Raw genomic sequence first — 24,731 nt, 5'->3', positions numbered from 1 at the left:
AGATAAGCTTGCAAGTGCAGAAAAACATGATAAGAATGATGAAAACGACTGCTGATGAAATGGGCTGAAAGAAGAAATGCAATAGATCAAATTCAGCAATCTAAAAGGGTGCAAGAATAGGCATGGGTGCATATGTGAATGAATAAAGATGAGTAGGAAGTGGTTAATGAAGCAAGGTCTTTATAAAGGCACGAGGACAAAAGCAAGGTAGTTAAATTTAGTGACTAAAAGGCCATTACTATTGTTCAGTTTTCACCACTATCATTACAAAATGCTACTGAGGTTGTAGGAAAGATTAACTAGAATGATTTGGGGGATTTTAATGGCATATAATTATCTAATGAAGAATTTGGGGTGATTCTGTTGCTCTTTAGTTTGTCATAGGCCCCCCTCAGTCATGACTGACCCATGGGTGATGCATCCTAGTTGTTGGCTGCTTGCTCCAAACCTCGGCTAGAGCAGCGTCGCTTGTGGCTGAAGAGACCAATGCGGGAGTGACTGTCGCAAAGGTCACATTTGTGTGTGGTCGCTGGTTTGTTGAAGTTGCTGCGCTCCTTTCTGCGTGTTCGCTTGTCTGCTGCTGCGTTCAACAGTTTCCCCCGTTTTGAGATGTTGGTTCAGGGTACCTCTCCACCTTGTGCGGTCAGCTGCAAGGCTCTCCCATGACTCCACATCGATGTTGAGCTCCTTCATATCTCTCTTGCAGACATCCTTGTAACGTAGCTGGGGGCGACTGATGGTTCTCCTCCCAAATGTCAGCTCTCCATAGAGAATGTCTTTTGTAATTATGGACATCCTCCTTGCGGTGGACATGGCCTAGCCACCGCTGTCTGCGTTGCCTGAGTAGAGTGTACATACTGGGAAGGCCAGCGCGAGACAGGATCTTGGCGTTGGGCACTCTGTCTTGCCAGGATATGCCCAGGATACAGTGGATGCTTCTAAGGTGGAAGGTGTTGAGTCTTCTCTCCTGTCTGGCATATGTAGTCATGTCTCACTGCCATACAACAGCGTGCTGTTGATACAGGCGTTGTAGACTGCTATCTCTGTCTTCACTGTCAGCTTTGGGTTGGTCCACATTCGAGTTGTTAGGCGAGCGAAAGTTGTAGCTGCCTTCCCCATCCTCTTATCAATCTCTGTGTCCAAGGAGAGGTTGTCGGTTACAACCTTTAGTTACAAGTATATCTTTAGTTATAAGTATGGTAAGCTGTTTCAGAAAGTTAGGCATATGGGATTCACGATATTTTGGTTGACTGGATACACATTTGGCTTGGTGATAGGAGGTTGAAGGTGGTAGTGGTCAATTTATCTATGCCGAAGAGTCTGTTTCCAGGCTGACTTAAGTGTGGACTGGTTCAGAAGATTAGAAGGCAATGTATGCTAAGCTTGCACTTATTGGCTGTAGTGACAAATTAGGTGATTCCTGGAGCAACTGGAAATGTTGGTCTGTGCTAATACTAAAGCATTGTTTAATTTGCTGTCACTACATTGTGAAGCTATTGCAATTATTTAATGGCAGAAATATGGCTGAACGACATGGTCAACTTCCTGGTACATAGACAGATACTAGATGCTCATTTAGTAAAGTTCCTGAAACACTGGAATTGTGTTCACATAGCTCTTTTTTGCAAGCAAAAAATCTTGTACACAGTCAAAAGCCTGGAGCAGCAAACATTAAGAATTTGTTGCACAGCAACTTTGGGAAGATTCTACACTTAACAATCGAGAACTAATTTGTGCATATTACAACCAATCTCTTCACAACAAATCTTATCTTTATGAAATCATGTCCAATTATTTTGAGATTTGGCATTAAAAAGTTAGCTTGGTATGGCGGAGAATGTGTATGCACACCCTGAGGGGAGTCATGACAGTGCTGTCATCTTTACACCCAGATAATGCTATGAAAATTGGTTTTTGCAAAGCTGCAACTGCTTTGGAGCAGCTTGTTTCAACTGCAAAACAGGAACACAATGTCTACCTGCAAATTATAATGATTCAGTTCACGATGGTCCATTTATTTCAAGGCAATAACATGCATAGACTCTACTCAATTGGGAAGTGAACGAGGACCATGTAAAATTTGCCTTTGAACTGCGTTTACTCCGTAAAATGTGATCAAATCAATAACGGGGTGCTCCCTCTCTCACACACTTCCTACTCACTCCCTCACATCGCCGCTCCCTCACTCATGCTAAGATTTTGTTGCTAGCCCATCAATTACACGTTCCTCTCATATGCACATGTCCACTCTCTTGCACTCGAGACTACTCTTGCTCGCTGTATCATGCACGTGCTCCTTCTGTCACTTGCTCCCATTTCCCACCTCTCATGCTCCCCTATGTGTGCCTTTTCCCTGCCCACGTTCAGCCTTCGTCCTTTTTCGCTAGCTGACCATTGTCCACGCCTGCCGCCTGTTGTTCAGTCACATTTAAAAAAATACAGGAACCGTGCAAAAAACTTCATCCGACATTCTCTGAGGCGAAACAAACATTCAATATTGTTTACCCAAATCGCAATTTTACTCCACCTCCTTGCCAATCATGTGGCCTAATGCCGTTAAATCCCTTCCCTTATTTTGAGGGGCGTCTCCACCACATCCTGCCCCCCATGTCCACCTAGACGGTCGCCCTCCTGTGTTTAGAAACATAGAAATATAGAAATTATATGCAGGAGTAGGCCATTCGGCTCTTCGAGCCTGCACTGCCATTCAATATGATCATGGCTGATCATCCAACTCAGTATCCCGTACCTGCCTTCTCTCCATACCCTCTGATCCCCTTGGCCACAAGGGCCACATATAACTCCCTCTTAAATATAGCCAATGAACTGGCCTCGACTACCCTCTGTGGCAGAGAGTTCCAGAGATTCACCACTCTCTGTGTGAAAAAAGTTCTTCTGATCTCGGTTTTAAAGGATTTCCCCCTTATCCTTAAGCTGTGACCCCTTGTCCTGGACTTCCCCAACATCGGGAGCAATCTTCCTGCATCTAGCCTGTCCAACCCCTTAAGAATTTTATAAGTTTCTATAAGATCCCCTCTCAATCTCCTAAATTCTAGAGAGTATAAACCAAGTCTATCCAGTCTTTCTTCATAAGACAGTCCTGACATCCCAGGAATCAGTCTGGTGAACCTCCTCTGCACTCCCTCTATGGCAATAATGTCCTTCCTCAGATTTAGAGACCAAAACTGTACGCAATACTCCAGGTGTGGTCTCACCAAGACCCTGTACAACTGCAGTAGAACGTCCCTGCTCCTATACTCAAATCCTTTTGCTATGAAAGCTAACATACCATTCGCTTTCTTCACTGCCTGCTGCACCTGCATGCCTACTTTCAATGGCTGGTGTACCATGACACCCAGGTCTCGCTGCATCTCCCCTTTTCCTAGTCGTCCACCATTTAGATAATAGTCTGCTTTCCTGTTTTTGCCACCAAAATGGATAACCTCACATTTATCCACATTATCCACGTTTCTAGTTCCTCTTTCGCTCCCATGCCTCTCGCTTGCTTGCTCCCTCATTCATTTGTCCAGTGTCGATCGATCGGTCTTGTGTATCCCACTGCCTCGTTGTTCACTCTTTAGGCACGACTATCCTCTTGTTTACTTGCTTCTCCCTGCATCTGCCCCTACAGGTTTGCTCATTCCCTTGTGCACTTGCATTATTTATTTTGCTCTTCTCTGATGTGACGGTCCCCTCATGCTTGCATGCCTACCCTCGCATATAGCTCCCTTGTGCCTCCATCTCCTTTGCTCTCTCACAGATGCGCTCACCGTTGCATGTGATCCCTCTCACCTCTTCAGCGCATCATACATTATCTCTTTCGCAATTGGCCCCTTTATCTAGTTGAATGCCTCATGCTCACACACCACCTTGCATGGCTCATTCTGGTGGTACTAACCGATAAATTCTGCAGGGCATGTACCCTTGCTGGCTCAGTGCCTAGTGCGTGCATTACTTTTGTTGTAATTACATTTGTTGTATTTCCTGCCCCCCCCCCCCCTCACACACATTAACTTTGTATGCTCTCTACTGCATATGCTATCTCCATTTTTCTCACAGTAAAGTTTAGATAATCTGGCATCAACACATTTTTAATTAACTTCTTTTAGATGTTACATGGTATTGTAATCAATTTAACAGTAAATTGGTTACTTTTAAGGGGAATTGAGTAAATTGAAAGGCATTATGGCCTACATCAGCTCGTGAACCAGATGCTAAACTGGGTACTTCCAATTATTCAAATAGCAGATTATTGAAATTTTACTATATTTCCTAGTTTTTAGCCAACATTAAATTAGACAGCACGGTTCATAGGCAAGAGTATGCAAAGAGCATCAATGATATGCGGACAAGCAGGGTGTGTAGGCAAGAAAATGACAGATAGGACATACTGTGGAAAATGTTCAATTATCCACTTTAGAATACATAATAGGAAAGTATTTGTTAAAAGAGAACCAGAAGTGGCCAACATGCAGATGTATCAAGTAATGGGCAAAATTATACATTAGCCTTTATTATTAATGCACTTATCTTACCAGAGAAAATGCAAATATGTGTGTTCAATAAGGACCAGTTTAGCCAAAATAGAAAAGTTGTTTAAGTGTTTTGAAACCCTTTGTCTAAATTGTGCTGGGAAGAACAATTGAAGTTGCATGAAACAGGAAGGCAAAACCCTACTAAAAAGAATCTGCTTGAGAAAAAAAAACTTTTATATGTTAAGATGCCAAATTCGACCGTAATCAAAGTACAACTGGAAAGAGAATGGTTTTCTGATCTAATAAAGGCTAGTGGCATAAGCAGGAAGAAAGCTTCACAGCAGTCTATGAAACCTAGGAGGAACAAGATGCTATCAGGAGTTATTCTCCTCTGGAAGAATCAGGTACAGTATTTTAGATTTTGATCTATTATAACAAACATTCCAGGATTTGGATCCATGGCCACATAGGGTTAATGATGTATATCCAAGTTGGATAGACTGGTTAACCAAGTTTGATTAAGATGAGACTTGTCAAGTCGTATAACCACTATGTACTGTCATAAAATAGTGTAACATGATTAACACTCCATTTTCCTGTAATGAGTCGAGTCGTACACACATCGAAATACAACACATATTTATTAAAGTCCACTTACAGCATAGGTACTGTAACGTTCTGCAGACCAAACGGCTACTCGGACCGAATTATGTAAGCAAGTTCTTGGTAATATAATTCACATATTAGGCGGAGCAACTACTAACAAGCACTACAATTGGTTAGTAAGAAATAACCAATCTACATCTTTCCTTGTAGAACCAAAATAAAGCAAAGATACGTTGAAACATGGTGGCCAAACAATATAGTAGCTGGAACGTTAATAACGCATATAGGGAAGTATAGATAGTTACACAAAATCACCGTATCTAATGGCTGGCCTGCTGACCCAGTCCGGCACGTGTGTGGTACAAATCCACATCTTCTCCTTTCACCGGTGAAGTGACTGGGGAGGTAACTGGGGACCCGCCGGGTGGAGGTGGTGAAATAGGCGAGCTGGGCGCTGAACACCGTTGGGAGGCTGCGGGGGACAGAGTCTCTGATAGTGGAGCAGCCGGCCCGGTAGTGGGAGGGTATACAAAACGCGAAATCTCTGGATGCTGAGTCGCAGGACACTGGAAGGAGATGTTGACGGTTGAGTCTGTAAATGGCCCCGTCCGCGCTAACCAGGTAGGAGCATGGTTCTTTGGCAGGGCTGTGGATGTGACCCAGACGGCCATAGCCTTTGTTGGTCTGGAGGCGAACAACCTGTCCACTGGAGAGAGGTTTAAATGGCTTACTGGATCTGTTGAAAAGCCATTTTTGTGCAGGCGTATTGTAGATGTTTCTGGACCGCAGGCGGAAAACGAACCTGTAGATGCAAAAGATGCGGGGGTACAGACAGGGCAGCACGGGTTTGGCGAGACATCAGTCGTTGGGCTGGGGAACCCAGTATGGGATCCCTGGCAATGTTTCTTAAATTGAGCAGGTCCAGGTAGACGTCAGATTTAGCAAGGTAAGAACACTCCATTAATAGTTTTGCGCTTCGGACAGCTCGTTCGGTGAGTCCATTGGACTGCGGAAACTCAGGGCTGCTGGTGATATGTTGAAAGTCCCATCGTTGTGCAATGTTTTTGAAAAGCTGGCTGGTGAACTGACTGCCGTTGTTGGATAGAAGGCGTGCAGGGGATCCGTGCACAGAGAAATGGTGTTGCAACTTCTGGATAACTGCTTCAGATGTGATGGTTTGGAGTAGATCGATGTCAAACCATCCCGAATAAGAGTCGACAAGAACCAGATAGTGTTTCCCATGCCATTCGAATAAGTCGGTGGCTACCGTGGACCACAGTAGAGGAGGAGCCGGGTGCGGCAGTACGGGCTACTTCTGCTGGTGTGGCATCAGGCTTTTGCAGTTGTCGCAACTTCAGTTTTGTCACGGATGTACTTGGTCATACCAGTCCAGTAAAACATTCTCTGTGCCCATTGTAAGGTTGCCTCCATGCCGGGGTGGCCCCTGTGGACGGCGTCAAAGTACTTCTCCTGGAGGACAGCTGGGACAATTGCCTTGTGGCCCTTGACTATAATCCCGTCCAGTAGCAACAGTTCGTCGCGAACCAGGAAGTATGGGCGGATCGCGAGCGGGGTGCGGTGTTTATCCGGCCAGCCATGCCGGATGACTGCGGACAGCAATTGTAAAGTCTCGTCAGCAGCCGTGTGCTCTGTCAGGCTGCTTAGGTATTCAGTAGGAACTATAAACCCACTGACTCCCATGGCTATCTGGACTACACTTCTTCCCACCCTGCTTCCTATAAGGACTCCATCCCCTACTCCCAATTCCTCCGTCTACGCCGCGTCTGCTCCCAGGATGAGGCGTTCCACACCAGGGCATCTGAAATGTCCTCATTCTTCAGGGAACGGGGGTTCTCCTCCTCCACCATAGATGAGGCTTGCACCAGGGTCTCTTCCATACCCCGCAACATTGCTCTCTCTCCCCCTCTTCCCCCCCCCCCCACTCGTAACAAGGGCAGAGTCCCCCTAGTCCTCACCTTTCACCCCACCAGCCATCACATACAAGTAATCCTCCGTCAGTTTCGCCACCTCCAACGTGACCCCACCACTCGCCACATCTTCCCATCTCCCCCCCATGTCTGCCTTCCACAAAGACCGCTCCCTCCGTAACTCCCTTGTCAATTCTTCCCTTCCCTCCCGTACCACCCCCTCCCCGGGCACTTTCATTGCAACTGCAAGAAATGCAACACTTGTCCCTTTACCTCCCCCCTCGACTCCATTCAAGGACCCAAGCAGTCGTTCCAGGTGCGACAGAGGTTCACCTGCATCTCCTCCAACCTCATCTATTGCATCCGCTGCTCTAGATGTCAGCTGATCTATATCGGTGAGACCAAGCGGAGGCTTGGTGATCATTTCGCCGAACACCTCCGCTCGGTCCGCAATAACCAACCTGACCTCCCGGTGGCTCAGCACTTCAACTCCCCCTCCCATTCCGTATCCGACCTCTGTCCTGGGTCTCCTCCATGGCCAGAGCGAGCAACACCGGAATTTGGAGGAACAGCACCTCATATTCCGCTTGGGGAGTCTCCATCCTGGGGGCATGAACATTGAATTCTCCCAATTTTGTTAGCTCTTGCTGTCTCCTCCCCTTCCTCAGCCCTCTGGCTGTCTCCTCCCATTCCTCAGCCTTCGGGCACCTCCTCCTTTTTCCTTTTTTCTCCCAGCCCCCCCCCCCAACCCCCGTCAGTCTGAAGAAGGGTTTCGGCCCGAAACGTTGCCTATTTCCTTCGCTCCATAGATGCTGCTGCACCCGCTGAGTTTCTCCAGCATTTTTGTGTACCTAGGAACATCTGATACCTTCATTACTGAGAACTAGTCCTGTTCAGAGAGTTGTTCGCTGGTTTTGCACGGGGCCCTTAATAGCGTGTCAGTTATGTGTTTGTTATAGACAATGTTGAAATCAAAACGCTGCAGCTGCATCATCCGTTGCAGGCGAGCCGGAGACAGCGTGAATTGGTTTATTCAAGATGGTGACCAGCGGGTGGTGATCTGTTTCTATAATTAGACTTCCCAAAAATAAAGTCTGTGAATTTTGTGCAGGCGAAAACCACTGCAAGTAATTATTTTTCAATCTGGGACAAATGTTGTTCAGTATCAGTTAGTGTGCGAGAGGCATATGAAACAGGCTTGCAGTCGACATCGGCAGTGGTCTGCAGGCAAGCAGCACCAAGTCCGTACTGGGACGCATCACATGTGAGCGTTACGGGTGACTCCAAAGCAAAATAAGCGAGGGTTGGTGCACTGACCAGCTGCAACAAGGATATCAAAAGCTCTTTGGTGCTGCGCATACCAGGACCATGCAGTGTCTTTGTGTGTCAGTTCCCGCAGGGGGGCAGATATATCGCTGAGGTTGGGAATAGATTTCCCCAGGTAGTTGACCATTCCAAGGAACCTTTGTAGAGTCAGGCTAGGCTACAGTCGATAAAAGTTAGGACTGAGATAGTCATTGAAAACTTAATCTATCATCACCAAATGTGGTATCTAAAAGTAGTCAAATGTGTTATCTAAAAGTAGTCAAACATAATATTCTGATATCTCTAGCTCCTCTTTACTCTAGAGTTGGAAAGTGCAAAGTGCCTGAAGTAAGTTTTATATGTGTCTGCGCCAAACTGTTTTGTATCATGTCCATGAACACTGTCACACAAAGGTGTCTTTTGATAAAGGAGCAAATGTACGTGCAACAGGACTGCAGTCACAACTTTACAGAAAATATTAAGTATAATGGGAAAAATAATAGTTCTTGGTCTATTTATTTTCAAACTAATTGAAGGTATCTATAGTAGATGTTGTGGTGCGTGGGTCTCAAAAAGGAAGGGAGGAGTCAAGTATTTTGAGAGGCACCTTTAATTATGTTTCTCCCGGTTGTAGGGAGGTCCAAACGAGAGAAAGATGGCACCCAAACCCCTGCCTTTAAACCCTCTGGTTAAGGGCCGCCTCCGGACTGAACCACTCCCGAGCCGAGGGGTTCGACAGCTATGATGGCGCGACCCCTGGGAGCCGCCACAGGACCCCCCCCCCCCCCAGAACCCGAGGCACGAAACGCACTAGTGGGCGCACGACCCGGCCGGCCCGTGTGCGGAAGTCAGCAGATCGTGGGGCTGGCGGAGGCATAGGTGGAGGGACAGGTCGAGGGAATAGTCGAGGGAATGGTCGAGGGACCGGCGGGAGGACAGGTGGAGTGACAGGCGGAGGGAGCCGTGAAGGGGGACGCCCTCGAGGCCGAGGTTGGGCAACCAGCACCGGCTGGTCAATGTCCAGGTGCGCTGGCTTCAACCTGTCGATCGACACTGCCTCCGGCCGGCCCCCCATGTCCAGCACAAAAGTCATCTGCCCATGTTCCAGCACCCGGAATGGGCCCTCGTACGGTCTCTGGAGTGGCGTCCGGTGGGCATCACGGCGCAGGAAAATGTATGGGCAGTCCCTGAGGGCTGATGGCACATGCGGGCGAAATGTCCCATGGCGGGACGTCGGGACAGGTGCGAGCCTGCCAACTCGGTCGCGAAGGCGCTTTAGGGTGGATGAGGGCGTTCCCTGCTGCCCCGGCGCCGACGGCACAAACTCCCCGGGCACCGTGAGTGGCGACCCGTACACGAGCTCTGCCGATGATGAGGCCAAGTCCTCTTTAGGAGCAGTCCGAATTCCCAGCATGACCCACGGTAACTCGTCCATCCAGTCCGGGCCGGAGAGTCGCGCCTTCAGCACTGCCTTTAGATGCCGGTGGAACCTCTCCACCAGACCATTCGCTTGCGGGTGGTAAGCTGTGGTGTGGTGTAGCCGCACCCCCAGCAAGCGAGCCATGGCTGACCACAGCTCGGAGGTGAACTGTGGCCCCCGATCTGAGGAGATGTGCGCCGGCACCCCGAAGTGAGCAATCCAGTGCGCGGGCAACGCACGAGCGCATGTAGCCGTTGAAGCATCAGACATCGGAATGGCTTCCGGCCACCGTATGAAGCGGTCCACCATTGTGAGAAGGTGGGTGATGCCCCGGGACGGCGGGAGAGGCCCCACAATGTCCACGTGGAGATGGTCGAATCGCCGGTGAGGTAGCCCAAACTCCTGGAGAGCCGCTTCATGGCGCTGGATATTCGCCGTCTGGCACGGAATGCAGGTGCGAGCCCAATTGCCAGCCTGCTTGCGCAGACCGTGCCACATGAAACGAGCGGCCACTAGTGCCGTTGTCGCCCGGATTGATGGGTGAGACAGTCCGTGGATGACTTCGAACACCCTCCGGCGCCAGGCGGCAGGGACGATGGGGCGCGGCTGACTGGACGAAACATCGCACAGGATCGTCGCTCCTCCAGGACCGAGAGGGACATCCTCAAGGCGGAGATCTCATCGTCCGTGAGCTGTGCCTCTGCCAGAGCAGAATAGTCAATTCCGGGCGCCACCTCAAAAACGGCGTTGATAGCGGGGCGGGACAATGCGTCGGCCACCCGGTTCTCCTTCCCCTCGACGTAGCGGATAGAAGTAGTATACTCCGAAATGTAGGCCAAATGCCGCTGCTGTCGTGCGGACCAGGGGTCGGAAACCTTTGCCAGGGCGAAAGTGAGCGGCTTGTGGTCCATGTAGGCGGTGAACGGGCGGCCCTCCAGGAAGTAGCGGAAGTGGCGCACTGCCAGGTACAGAGCCAGGAGCTTGCGGTCGAACGCGCTGTATTTCGTCTGCGCGCGGTTGAGGTGCCGGCTGAAGAAGGCCAGGGGCTGCCAACCTCCGCCCGTCAGTTGCTCCAGCACGGCACCAACCGCCGACTCCGAGGCGTCCACCGTGAGAGCAGTCGGGGCATCTTCCCGCGGGTGCACCAGCAGTACGGCCCGAGCAAGGGCCTCCTTCGTGCCGCCAAATGCTGCCACTGCCTCGTGGGTCCATTCAACGTTCTTGTTCTGCCCACCCGCCAGGAGTTGATACAGCGGCCGCATGACGTGGGCCATGGATGGCACGAAACGATGGTAAAGCGCCACCATACCGACAAACTCCTGCAGGCAGCGCACCGTGCGTGGGCGGGGAAACCGACGGATGGATCGACCCTGTCAGGCAGGGGAACCGCGCCTTGCGCAGTCACGCGGTGGCCGAGGAAGTCAATCTCGGTTACCCCAAAACGGCACTTGTCGAGGTTGATGGCCAAACCATGTTCGCTGAGCCACTGACAGAGCTGCCGAAGGTGGGTGCTGTGCTCGTCCAGGATGTTGTCCAGGTAAACAAATACGAAATCGAGGTCGCGACAATCCCCGTCCATTAGGTGTTGAAAAGCCTGCGCAGCGTTCTTGAGGCCGAACGGCATCCTCGTGAACTCATAAAGTCCGAATGGCGTGATGATCGCCGTCTTGGGTACATCATCTGGGTGGACCGGGATCTGGTTATAACCCCGTACCAGATCCACTTTTGAAAATATTGTGGCCCCAGCCAAATGGGCGATGAAGTCCTGGATGTGGGGTACGGGGTATCGATCCGCTGTTGTTGCGGCGTTCAGCCATCGGTAATCCCCGCAAGGTCGCCAGCCCCTGCTTGCCTTGGGGACCATGTGGAGTGGAGACGCCCATGGGCTGCTTGAAGGGCGGACGATCCCCAAGGCCTCCATCGTGCGGCATTCCTGCTGTGCCAGACGCAGTTTATCCGGCGGCAGTCGGCGTGCTCGTGCGTGGAGAGGTGGGCCGGTAGTCAGGATAAAATGTACCACTCCGTGACTGGGGGTCGATGACCGAAACTGTGGGGTCAGGATGTCCGGGAACGCGGCCAAGATCCATGCAAAGCGGGAGTCCACGGACGACAGGGGCCGTCCCACCGGCTGATCCAAACGCAACGTGATCGGCTCCATCGTAGCGGCGTTGACCAAGCGCTGACGCCTGACGTCCACCATGAGGGAATGCGCCCGGAGGAAGTCGGCCCCGAGCAATGGCTGGGAGACATCAGCAATGGTGAACCGCCACGAGAAATGGCAGGAGCCGAACACGATTGGAACCATGCGCACTCCATACGTGCGGATGGGGCTGCCATTCGCCGCGGTGAGGACGGGACGCCGCTTACCGGAACGAATGTCGGCCAGCGAAGGGGGCAGGACGCTGAGCTCCGCTCCAGTATCAAGGAGAAGCGGGTCCCGGAGCGCCGATCCCAGGCGAAGAGGCGGTGAATTTGGCCGGCTGCCGCGGGTACTATTGGCAGCCGGCCCAGGCATTTCCCGGGAACGTGCACGGCTGGCGGCATTGTCGTGCTGCAGCACCCCAGCGCTGATGGAAGTAGCACCAGCGCCTCATGTTGGTGGTACTTGGAGCTTGCCGGCTCCTGTTGGTGGTGCCTGCAGCTTGCTGGCGCTGGACTGCAGGTGCAGTACCCGTCACGGCCGCGGGAGGCGATCTTACGGGCCATCGGGCTGGAGCTGTCACTCCTTCCACAGCTCCCCCGCCCCACCGGAGGAAATCGGGAGCTGCCGGGGTGACGTCATCGGCGCGCCTGCCGACGACCAGCTCGTTGACGTCATCAGGGCACGTCGTCCTCAGTGCGTCCCCGTGGCTGCTGACGGCCAGCGCATTGACGTCATCAGGACGCGCCATCCACAGCGCGTCGGCGCGGCTCCCGAGGGCCCTGATGTCGGCGAAGGAGGCGTCCGTTAGCTGAAGACGGATGTAGGCCGGCAGCAGGTGGAGGTAGGTATACTCGAACATCAGGCACGGTGTGTGCCCATCCAGGAGAGCCACCATCTCCTTTAGGAGGCTAGATGGCCGTCGGTCGCCTAGGCCCTCCATATGAAGGAGCCTAGCAGCACGCTCCATCCTACTTAGTCCATAAATCTGGAGCAGGAGCTCCTTAAGGCCGAGATATTTATCGGTGGCCAGGGGGGCTGCGAGGAAGTCCGTGACCTCCTCGACCGTGTCCTGATCGAGGGCCCCCACCAGGTAATAGAAGCGGGTGGCATCGACCATGATGCCCCGCAGGTTGAACTGGGCCTCTGCCTGCTGGAACCAGATGTGCGGCCGGGTGGTCCAGAAGTTGGGCAATTTTACCGAGACCGCGTCCAGAGACACGGCCTGGCCGGCCTGTGAGGAGGTAGGGTGCTCTTCATTCTCCATCATGACGACAATGGAGCGTTGGGGTCACCAATGTGGTCCGTGGGTCTCAAAAAGGAAGAGAGGAGTCAAGTATTTTGAGAGGCACCTTTAATTATGTTCCTCCCGGTTGTAGGGAGGTCCAAACGAGAGAAAGATGGCACCCAAACCCCTGCCTTTAAACCCTCTGGTTAAGGGCCGCCTCCGGACAGAACCACTCCCAAGCCGAGGGGTTCAACAGCTATGATGGCGCGACCCCTGGGAGCCGCCACAAAGTATGAATTTATAGCCGTAAGAAACACCTGGCTTAAAGAGCTGGGCAAACAGCAGCTTGATGTTCCTACTTGCATGGCTTTCAGATAAGATTGAGGGAGATATTAGAAGGGTGGTGGTAAATGGTTCAAGAAGCAACAAGACAATGAAAAGGAATGATATGTGGAAAAAAATGAACTAGACAAGCCACTTGATGGTCAATCAGTCTCAGACTTGCGAAGAAGGTCAAGAACTTCACAGTAATTATATTCTCTCAAAGAGCAGGTTGGAACTGTCATATTTGGAAAAAGGCGTTAAAAACAGCAGGTTCAAATTTAAAGTAATGGTAGGAGAAAAAGAAGGGAGACGAAAAAAATGCTATACACCTTGAGATGATGGGCCTCCACCTCTTAAAAGGTGGCAGAGGCAGAAACCCTCACCACAACTGCTGGAACTACTCAACATGTTTGTGGTGAGAGAAATAATCGACTTCCTCATTCACAGACCACAGACTGTTCGAATTGGTGGAAAGGTGTCAGCCTCGATTACAATCAGCACGGGAGCACCTCAAGGCGGTGTGCTCAGCCCCCTGCTGTACTCTCTCTATACTCATGACTGTGTAGCTGGTCATAGTGCGAACTCCATCAAGTTTGCTGACTACACCACTGTTGCAGGACCTATCACTGATGGGGACGAGTCAGAGTATAGAAAAGAGATCGACCGACTGACCAGATGGTGCCAGCCCAATAACCTGGCCCTCAACATCAGTAAAACCAAGGAACTGATTGTGGACTTTGGAAGAGGTAGGATGGGGACCCACAGTCCCGTTTATATCAATGGGTTGATAGTGGAAAGGGTCAAGAGCTTCAAATTCCTGGGCGTGCACATCTCTGAAGATCTCTCCTGGTCCGAGAACACTGATGCAATCATAAAGAAAGCACATCATGCCTCTACTTCCTGAGAAGATTACGGAGAGTCGGTATGTCAAGGAGGACTCTCTCTAACTTCTACACGTGCACAATAGAGAGCATGCCGACCGGTTGCATCTTGGCTTGGTTCGGCAACCTGAGCGCCCAGGAGCGGGAAAGACTACAAAAAGTAGTAAACACTGCCCAGTCCATCATCGGCTCTGACCTGCCTACCATCGAGGGGATCTATCTCAGTCGCTGCCTCAAAGGCTGGCAGCATCATCAAGGACCCACACCATCCTGGCCACACACTCATCTCCCCGCTACCTTCAGGTAAAAGGTTCAGGAGCCTGAAGACTGCAATGTCCAGGTTCAGAAACAGCTTCTTCCCCACAGCCATCAGGCTATTGAACTCAACTCAAACAAAACAAAGGAAGAGGGGTTTCGGCCCGAAACGTTGCCTATTTCCTTCACTACCATAGATGCTGCTGCACCCGCTGAGTTTCGCCAGCATTTGTGTGTACCTTCAAACAAAACTCTGAACATTAATAGCCCATTATCTGTTTATTTGTACTTTATTTGTTTTATTTATTCATGTGTGTATATATTTATACAATGGTATATGGACACACTGATCTGTTCCGTATATATGCCTTCCATAATTCTGTTGTGCCTAAGCAAAGCAAGAATTTCATTGTCCTATCTGGGACACATGACAATAAACTCTCTTGAATCTTAAATCTAGTCAGAACTAGGAAGGAGAGCTTAAAAGCGTTAACATTCAGGGAGAATGGTAGAGAGTGGATGTCTGTGCACCCGAAAACCAAGGTGATCATGAGCTAAGTTGAAAACAAGGTTATCCAGGTTATCAGGTGGCTGCAGCCCAATTGTTCACCTTGGCTTGGCTTTTAAAATCGTTGCAACAGTTAGATGCCAGCCCAAGAATCCATTCGGCCCACAATGTCTATACTAGCCCCTGGAAACCAGTACCTTCGGCCCGCAACACCCATACTAGCACAACGGACAGCCCCCCCCCCACTGGCGAGCAATATTGGAATTGGTGGAGAAGTGGAATATTGCATTGGTGACCAGCCCTCCCGTGTGATGCTGGGACCCAACGGGTCCCACTTAATCTAGTAATTTTATATGTTTCTTTAAGATTCCCCACTCATCCTTCTAAACTCCAGGGAATGTGACAAATAAACACTCTTCACTATTAACACCCTGTAAATTGTAAAAAAAAATCCCTATTCTTGAAATCTAACCCCTTTGCAATAAAGGCCAAAATGACATTTGCCTTCTTAACTACGTGTGCCTGCTAACCTTTTTTGACTCGTGCACAAAAACACCCAAATTCCTCCAAACCTCACTCATTTGCAGTCTCTCTCCATTTGAATTTGCCTTTTGATTTCTCATACTATATGCATAATGTCACATTTTTCCACAATAAACTACATTTACAAAGTTTTCACTTAATCATTCAATGTATTCTTATTCTGTTGCAGAATCACAATGTACTTGTTATAACATGCCATTCCACTTACTTTTGTGTCCTTGGTGACTTGGAAAAATGTGTCCCCTCCAGGTTATTAATATAAATAGTAATCAATTGAGGCCAAGAACCAATGCTTGGAGTACTCCACTAGTTACATTCCTCTATCCTGAAAATAATCTATTTATTCTAACTGTTGTGTACGTGATATCCAATTTATATTATACCAAATCACATTTCTCTTTCCTCAATCTTAAATTACAAGCATAAATAACAAAAATAATTTTGTAATTAACATTAGTTTACAACTTAGATTGTACCTCGGGTTAAAGATTTGGTTATAACCATGTCCATTTTGCCTTTAGAGCTGAGGAACGACCTCAAAATAAGAAATTAGGCCATTTACGACTAAAAGGTAGAGAATAATACCTTACTTATAATATGTGAAATTATCTATTCTGGAGGGCTGCAGTGTCTTAATCATTGACTGCACTCAAAACAGAGATTGAGGATTTTAGGTTGTTAATCATCATTGTTTTGATGAAACCATTCGACAATCAGAAGCAATTACCTGCATATAAAACCAGGCATACATTGTTGCTATATGTACACTTTTTTAAATGTTCTAGATGTCATTATTTTAATGGAGTATAAAATACTGCATGGCAAGTCCACCTTGTATCATAGAAAATAAATATCAGAATTTGCACATTTCTACAATTCTGACCACAGGAAGCTGCGCAGTACTGATAAAAACATGAGTCAGACAGTGAAGCAATTTTAAACAGATGAAATGCAGAACACAAAACAAAGAACACATGTCCTTTTAATACGGGACGAGGAAGAAGGGAATTTGAATCTGAGCAAATGAGCATCACTGCAAAGGTCTGGAAATAAATACCTCTCTCACAACATATACACCAGCAATGAAATCATTTTTCTAAACTCCAGGCGTATAATGCACATAATAGAAGTGCATATGTCTAACTTTGTCTATAGATGGAGACCTGTGCTTAATAACAGAACACTCAGGAGTTAAAGAACTAATGGCTTTAGATCGCTAAAGTCAGGGCATGGAAATATTTTTTTAAAGTAGAAAACTTTTTTTTAGGATGGTGAAAGCTTGTTTTCTCTATAAGAAAATAGAGTTCTAGCACAGCAATATGGAACCTTAAAAGTGAGCTAATAATTTGCAGAATATTAGCTACCAAGTGCAGAACATATTCCTAACAGCAGTAGTCATAAACATAGGCTTCTATATGGGTTTTAAAAGACACAAGTGTTTATTTGTTATGCACTGGATATGAACCGGAACAATGAAATATTTACTTGCAGCAAGATTCCAGGCATATTAAACATAACAAAATAAACAAATGGATATACCATGGATTATTCCATATAAATTAAACCATGATAATGCATAAACCAAAATATGTAGAGCAACTGTAATAGTATAAATTCCACAGTGGTTCAGTGCTGAGATAGGTTTGCGATTAGGGTGGTTCAAGAACAGATTGGTATTGGGAAAATACTGTTCATGAACCTGGAGGAAACTGTTCTTGAACCTGGAGGTATCTGTACTTTCTTCCCGATTGTAGCAGCAAGATTAATGTGTGACCATGGTGGTGTAGGTCTTTAACTGCCTTCTTGAGGCTGTGCTTCCTTTAGATACTTTGGTGGACAGGGTAATAGCCATCACTTTCTTCAGCCTCCTCCGGGCACTTTGAAGAGATTAACAGAAAATAGGTGTAGGAGGAGGCCATTCGGCCCTTCGAGCCAGCACCACCATTCATTGTGATCATGGCTGATCGTTCCCAATCAATAACCCATGACTGCCTTCTCCCCGTCTCCCTTGAATTCCACTAGCCCCTAGAGTTCTATCTAACTCTCTCTTAAACCCATCCAGTGATTTGGCCTCCACTGCCCTCTGTGGCAGGGAATTCCACAAATTCACAATTCTCTGGGAGGAAATGTTTTTTTCTCACCTCAGTTTTAAATGGCCTTCACTTTATTCTAAGACTCTGGCCCCTGGTTCTGGACTCGCCCAACATTGGGAACATTTTTCCTGCATCTAGCTTGTCCAGTCCTTTTATAATTTTATATGTTTCTATAAGACCCCCCTCATCCTTCTAACTCCAGTGAATACAAGCCTAGTCTTTTCAATCTTTCCTCATATGACAGTCCCGCCATCCCAGAGATCAATCTCGTGAACCTACACTGCACTGCCTCAATCACAAGGATCTCCTTCCTCAAATTAGGAGACCAAAACTGTAAACAATACTCCAGATGCGGTCTTACCAGAGCCCTATACAATGGCAGAAGAACCTCTTTACTTCTGTACTGAAATCCTCTTATTATGAAGGCCAACATTCCATTAGTTTTTTTCACTGCCTGCTGTACCTGCATGCCAACTTTCAGTGACTGGTGTACAAGGACATCCAGGTCTCGCTGTACCTCCCCCTTACCTAACCTAACCTCACTGAGATAATAATCTGTCCCCTTGTTTTTGCCGCCAATGTGGATAACTTCACATTTATCTATATTATACTGCATCTGCCACGCATCTGCCCACTCACTCAACCTGTTCACGTCACCCTGCAACCTCCTAACATCCTCTTCACAGTTCACACTGCCACCCAGCTTTGTGTCATCCGCAAACTTGCTAGTGTTGCTCCTAATTCCCTCTTCCAAATCATTAATATATATGGTAAACAGTTGCGGCCCCAACACTGAGCCTTGCGGCACTCCACTCGCCACTGCCTGCCATTCTGAAAAGGACCCGTTCACTCATACTCTTTGCTTCCTGTCTGCCAACCAATTTTCTATCCAATACACCCTACCCCTAATACCATGTGCTCTAATTTTAGTCACCAGTCTCACGTGCGGGACCTTATCAAAGGTTTCTGAAAGTCTAGATACACTACATCCACCGGCGCCCCTTCATCCATACTTGTCACATCCTCAAAAAAATCCTGAAGAATAGTCAAGCATGATTTTCCTTTCATAAATCCATGCTGACTTGGATTAATCCTTTTACTGCTATCAAAATGCCCCATTATTACCTTATACAAGCTATCAAAATGCCCCATTATTATGTTATACAATAATTGACTCCAGCATCTTTCCCACCACCGAAGTCAAGCTAACTGGTCTGTAATTCCGCATTTTCTTTCTCGCTCCTTTCTTGAAAAGTGTAATAACATTAGCTATCCTCCAGTCCACAGGAACTGATCCTGAATCTATTGAACATTGGAAAATGATCACCAATGTGTCCACTATTTCTAGAGCCACCTCCCTGAGGAACCTGGGATGCAGACCATCAGGCCCAGGGGATTTATCATCCTTCAGTCCCATTAGCCTAACCAATACTATTTCTCGCCTAATGAAAATTTATTTCAGTTCCTCTAACCCTTAAGACCCTCTGTCCTCCAGTACTTTTGGGAGATTGTTTGTGTCTTCCTCAGTGAAGACAGATCCGAAGTACCTGTTCAACTCTTCTGCTATTTCCTTGTTTCCCATAATAATTTCACCCATGTCTGCCTTCAAGGGATCCACATTTGACTTTGCTATTCTTTTTCCCTTAACATATCCATAGAAGCTTTTACTGTTCTTTATATTCCTGGCCAGCATCCCCTCGTACTTCATCCTTTCAGCCCGTATCACCCGTTTTGTTTCCTTCTGTGGTCCTATGAAAGTTTCCTAATCCTTTGGCTTCCGGCTACTCTTTGCTGTGTTATACATCTTTTCTTTTAGTTTTATTCTATCCCTAACTTCTCTTGTCAGCCACAGTTGCCTCCTACTCCCCCTAGAACCTTTCTTCCTTTTTGGAATGAAATGATCCTGCTTCTTTCGGATAATGCCCAGAAATTCCAGCGATTGCTGTTCAACCGTCATTCCTGCTAGTATCCCTTTCCAGTCTACCTTGGCCAGCTCCTCCCTCATGCCTTCATAGTCCCCTTTGTTCAACTGCATCACTGACACTTCCGATTTAACCTTCTCCTTCTGAAATTGCAGATTAAAACTAATCATATCATGATCATTACTTCTAAGCGGTTCCTTTACCTCTAGTTCTCTTATCAAATCTGGTTCATTGGGCAACACTAAATCCAGAATTGCCTTTTCTCTGGTCGGCTCCATTACAAGTTGCTCTAAGAATCCATCTCGGAGGCACTCTACAAAACTCTCTTTCTCGGGGTCCTGAACCAACCTGATTTTCCAAGTCTACCTGCATGTTGAAATCAACCATCACCACAGTGGCATTACCATTGTTACATGCCAGTTTTAACTCCTGCTGCAACTTACACCCTACATCTGGGCTACTATTTGGGGGTCTGTAGGTAACACCAATTAGTGTCTCCTTGCCTTTGCAATTCCTCAACTCAATCCACAGTGAGTCTACCTCGTCAGTCCCTATATCTTCCCTCGCAAGGGTCTGAATTCCATCCCTCACCAGCAGAGCTACCCCCCCTCTTCTGCCCACCTGCCTGTCCTTTCTATAGGATGTATAACCCTGAATATTAATGCCCGATCCTCCTGCAGCAACGTAATGATTAGTGTTTAATGTTTTATGTATCATTCTTAACTGTCACTGTATGTCATGTTGTCACTTGTGGGCGGAGCACCAAGGCAAATTCCTTGTATGTGAATAACCATATAACCATATAACCATATAACAATTACAGCACGGAAACAGGTCATCTCGGCCCTACAAGTCCGTGCAATTCCTCAACTCAATCCACAGTTGAGCCAATACTTGGCCAATAAACTTATTCATTCATTCATTCATTCATTCATAATACAATCTGTTAAAGGCCATTGTCGGATTGACAAATGACGGATCATCAGTTTTTAGTTGAGAGAAAATCTCAGGAAGATTTTTTTCATATGCTACTGGATCTAGTCTGGGTCATAAAATGGAGCAAGTGGAGCAGTTGTGAATGGAGAACACAACATATTTAATAAACAGGCACCAAATGCAGGGAGAGAAAAAAAATCTGATCAACTTTGGTCAACATTCTGATGAAAGGATTTTGAGCTGAAATGTAAAGTCAGTTTCTCTCTCCACAAATACTGACTGTCCTAACCTAAATATCTATGCGACCTTTGTTTCTTAATGAACATGCCCACACCCGCAGGACCAGTCAGTTCAGTGTACATTGTGTCATTCCATGTGGGTGAGGCCGCTGGGCCCATGGTGTACAATCAGTTCAGTGTACTATTATTCCACACCAGTGGCACCACGGAGACCGAGGTGTGCAGTCAGTTCATAAGGGGCAGTGCCACCCCACTCGGGGACCACCAAGCCAAGGTATGAAGTTAGTTTACTGTGTACAATGTCACCCCAGACTCGTGAGACCACCAGGCCAGGGTGCAGTCAGCTCACATTGTACAGTTCTCCCCATGACAAGTCAACCATTTGTGATTAATGTAATTTGGCACTGTGGCCAGCATGGACACGGTGGGCTGAAAGGGCCTATTTCAGTGCTGTACAATTCTGATTCCTTAACTTCTCTATTCAAAACTGCCACCTTCAACTCACCAACATTTTCTCTTTTCATTTCAAGTTTCAATATCTGCAATGTTTAGGTTGGGGTCAATTGTTTAAGTTTTAGAATTATAGAAATGAAAATACAAGCAAATACTGGCTGAATGAGAACTATTTTTTTGGTAAATTGAATAAGGATCTGAAGGATGTCAGGGATTATGTGGCAAATGTAGAACAATGGGGTTGAAATGGAAAGATAGATCAACCATGATTGAATGGCAGGGTAGACTTGATGTGCCGAATGGCCTGATTTTGCTCTTAGAACTTAATTTGGGTAATTTATGTTTTGTGCATTGTCTAAGTCTATGTACCTGTGATGTCGCTGCAAGCCAGATTTTATTTATATCTGTACCTCACCAGTACTTGTGCATAGGTCAATAAACTCAACTTGACAAATAATTTAACAATAATAGCCCGAAAATGGAGCAGGACACATTTGTTTGTGGCAAGAGGTGGAATTCCAAAGCTGAAATCAAAACTATATTTCCAAAAATCAATTCCTTCACATCAAGCACCTGTGGACTCAACCCATGAAACAATTATTGTTGCCACCTCTCCATTCAACTCGTTCAGTGCTCTCTCCCAGTTTGCCTCGCGGTTCCTGTGATCCGTTGCAACCTCAATTACTCAACACTCGTGACTTGGAAACTCTCCACCACCTTAAACCTACACTCATCGTGCACCGTTCTGGCCTCACTCACCGATCTCCCGGTGGCTGCACCACCTGCCAGCACGTCGTGCGCTCGCAAATACTCAGCGCTGGGCGGCACGCGGAAGGCTAAAGCAAAGATACTAGAGGTAATCTGCGGTTTTCCCAGCATCTGCAGTTCCTTCTTGAATACTAGAGGTAATCTGCGGTTTTCCCAGCATCTGCAGTTCCTTCTTGAATACTAGAGGTAATCTTTGGCCTAAACCGAAGATCACAGCGCGCTCTAGGATCTTTGGGCTGGACCTGGCAGCACGTGACCAAGCGCCCGCCGCTTCGTCACTGAAAGCTCGGCGCGAGCGGACGGTTTGAAAGAGCCGGCGGCAACTGATTATAACGTCTCAAAACAGTTTTCACCACAATATCGGACGTACTACAAGTGTTAACCCAGACAATATCTTACAGCAGGTATTAACCTACGCAACAGTACTTCTCAAGTGGACACAAAATGCTGGAGTAACTCTGTAGGACAGACAGCACCTCTGGAGGAATGTGTGACGTTTCGGGTCACGTTATTGGAGTAGGATTAAGCCATTCGGCCCATCGAGTCCACTCCGCCATTTAATCATGGAATCATAGAATCATAGAAAGTAGGTGCGAGAGTAGACCACCAGGTCCGTCGAGCCCGCACCGCCATTCACTCATGGCTGAACACTAAACAGACACACTGATCTCTGCCTCCCAATCCCATTTTCCTCCCTTCTTCCCATAATCCTTGACACACGTTCTAATCAAAACTTTGTCTATCTCTGCCATAAAAAATATCCACTGACTTGGCCTCCATATGATGCCTGCTATGCGATGCGTTGTGTGTTCATCTCTGCTGTGTGATCTTGTTTTGTTTATCTCCTGCATGGTCTTGTGTTCATCCCTGCTGTTACTCCAGCATTTTGTGTCTATCTTTTGTACCTGGTTTAACCCAGCATCTGCAGTTCCTTCCTACACAGTATTTCTCAATTTTTAAGCCAGTCAATATCCCTTGGTAGTTATTAGCACAGTATGAATCCAGGTGAAATTGTGCAGCAGGCATTCACATTCAGTGTATGCACAGAACCGGTAAATGACAGCAGAAAATAACAACTTTAAGACCACACTGCAGGAAATGAACAACACAAGATCATGCAGCAGGAAATAACATCACACAGCAGAGGATTAGCAACACAACACACAAAAGGAGATGAACACACAAAAGGACATGAACAACACTCGATCACACAACAGGAGGTGAACCACACAAGATCATACAGAAGGACGTGAGCCACACAAGATCATACAGCAGGAGACGAATCACACAAGATCACACAGCAGGGAAGAATAACACAACGGGATGAACAAGAAGATAGACACAGAAAGCTGCAGTTACTCAGCGGGTCAAGCAGCATCTCTGGAGAAACGAAATAGGTGATGTTTCGGGTCGAGACACTTCTTCAGACCTTCAGGGGATGAACGACACAAGATCACACAACAGGAGGTGAACCACACAGATCATACAGCGACAGTTAACAGCACAAGATCTCACAGCCGGGGTGAACAACACAAGATCATACAGTAGGAGATAAACAACATAAGATCACACAACAGGAGGTGAACCACCGTATAGTAAGAGATGACCAGCACAAGATCATACAGCAGGACATGAACAACACAAGATCACACAGCAGGGGTGAACAATGAATCACACAGCAGGGGATGAAGAACACAAGATCACACAGTGGGAGATGAACAACACAAGATCCCTACGCAGGAGATCATCAACATCATACAGCAGATGAACACATCACACAAGTGAGTAACAACACAAAATTTCACAGCAGGAGAGGAACACATCACCCAGCAGGAGATGAAGAACACATTATAACATATAACATATAACAATTACAGCACGGAAACAGGCCATCTCGACCCTTCTAGTCCGTGCCGAACACATAATCTCCCCTAGTCCCATATACCTGCGCTCAGACCATAACCCTCCATTCCTTTCCCATCCATATAACTATCCAATTTATTTTTAAATGATAAAAACGAACCTGCCTCCACCACCTTCACTGGAAGCTCATTCCACACAGCTACCACCCTCTGAGTAAAGAAGTTCCCCCTCATGTTACCCCTAAACTTCAGTCCCTTAATTCTCAAGTCATGTCCCCTTGTTTGAATCTTCCCTACTCTCAGTGGGAAAAGCTTTTCCACGTCAACTCTGTCTATCCCTCTCATCATTTAAAAAACCTCTATCAAGTCCCCCCTTAACCTTCTGCGCTCCAAAGAATAAAGCCCTAACTTGTTCAACCTTTCTCTGTAACTTAGTTGCTGAAACCCAGGCAACATTCTAGTAAACCAGGCAACATTCTAGTAAAAAACATTACATTGCAGACAATAAGAATTGACCCACACACTATTGTTCAATAGGTATTGATATGTCATAGTATTGTCAAACCTGATATTGTACCATACTGGCACAAAATAGTATTGTACAGCTGCTACTGGCCCAACACAACGTTATACAGCAGAGATTGAGCAGAGCAGACACTGTATTGTGTACTAATAGAAACAAAAAAATAGGTGTAGGAGTAGGCATTTGACCCTTTGAGCCGGCATTCAATATGATCATGGCTGATCAGTGAATTGGCCTCCACTGCCGACTGTGACAGAGAATTGCACAGATTCATAACTCTGGGTTAAAAAGTTTTTCCTCATCTCAGTCCTAAATGGCCTAC

General features: G+C 47.3%; 1 long non-coding RNA gene across 1 annotated transcript; it reads right to left on the bottom strand.

Annotated features, from left to right (window-relative positions):
• Positions 1-6,496: 6,496 nt before the first annotated feature.
• LOC116971705 lies at positions 6,497-23,139 on the bottom strand. The gene is made up of 3 exons (XR_004411571.1): positions 23,102-23,139; positions 22,759-22,763; positions 6,497-6,506 (listed from the first exon to the last, which is right to left on the bottom strand). It is a non-coding gene; the product is annotated as an uncharacterized LOC116971705 (long non-coding RNA).
• Between the last annotated feature and the right edge of the window lie 1,592 nt (positions 23,140-24,731).

This window comes from Amblyraja radiata, chromosome 4 (genome assembly GCF_010909765.2).
Source record: "Amblyraja radiata isolate CabotCenter1 chromosome 4, sAmbRad1.1.pri, whole genome shotgun sequence".
Classification (NCBI taxonomy): Eukaryota; Metazoa; Chordata; class Chondrichthyes; order Rajiformes; family Rajidae; genus Amblyraja; species Amblyraja radiata.
The sequence above is the reverse complement of the archived record's forward strand: the minus strand, read 5'-3'. Positions and strand labels throughout refer to the sequence as shown.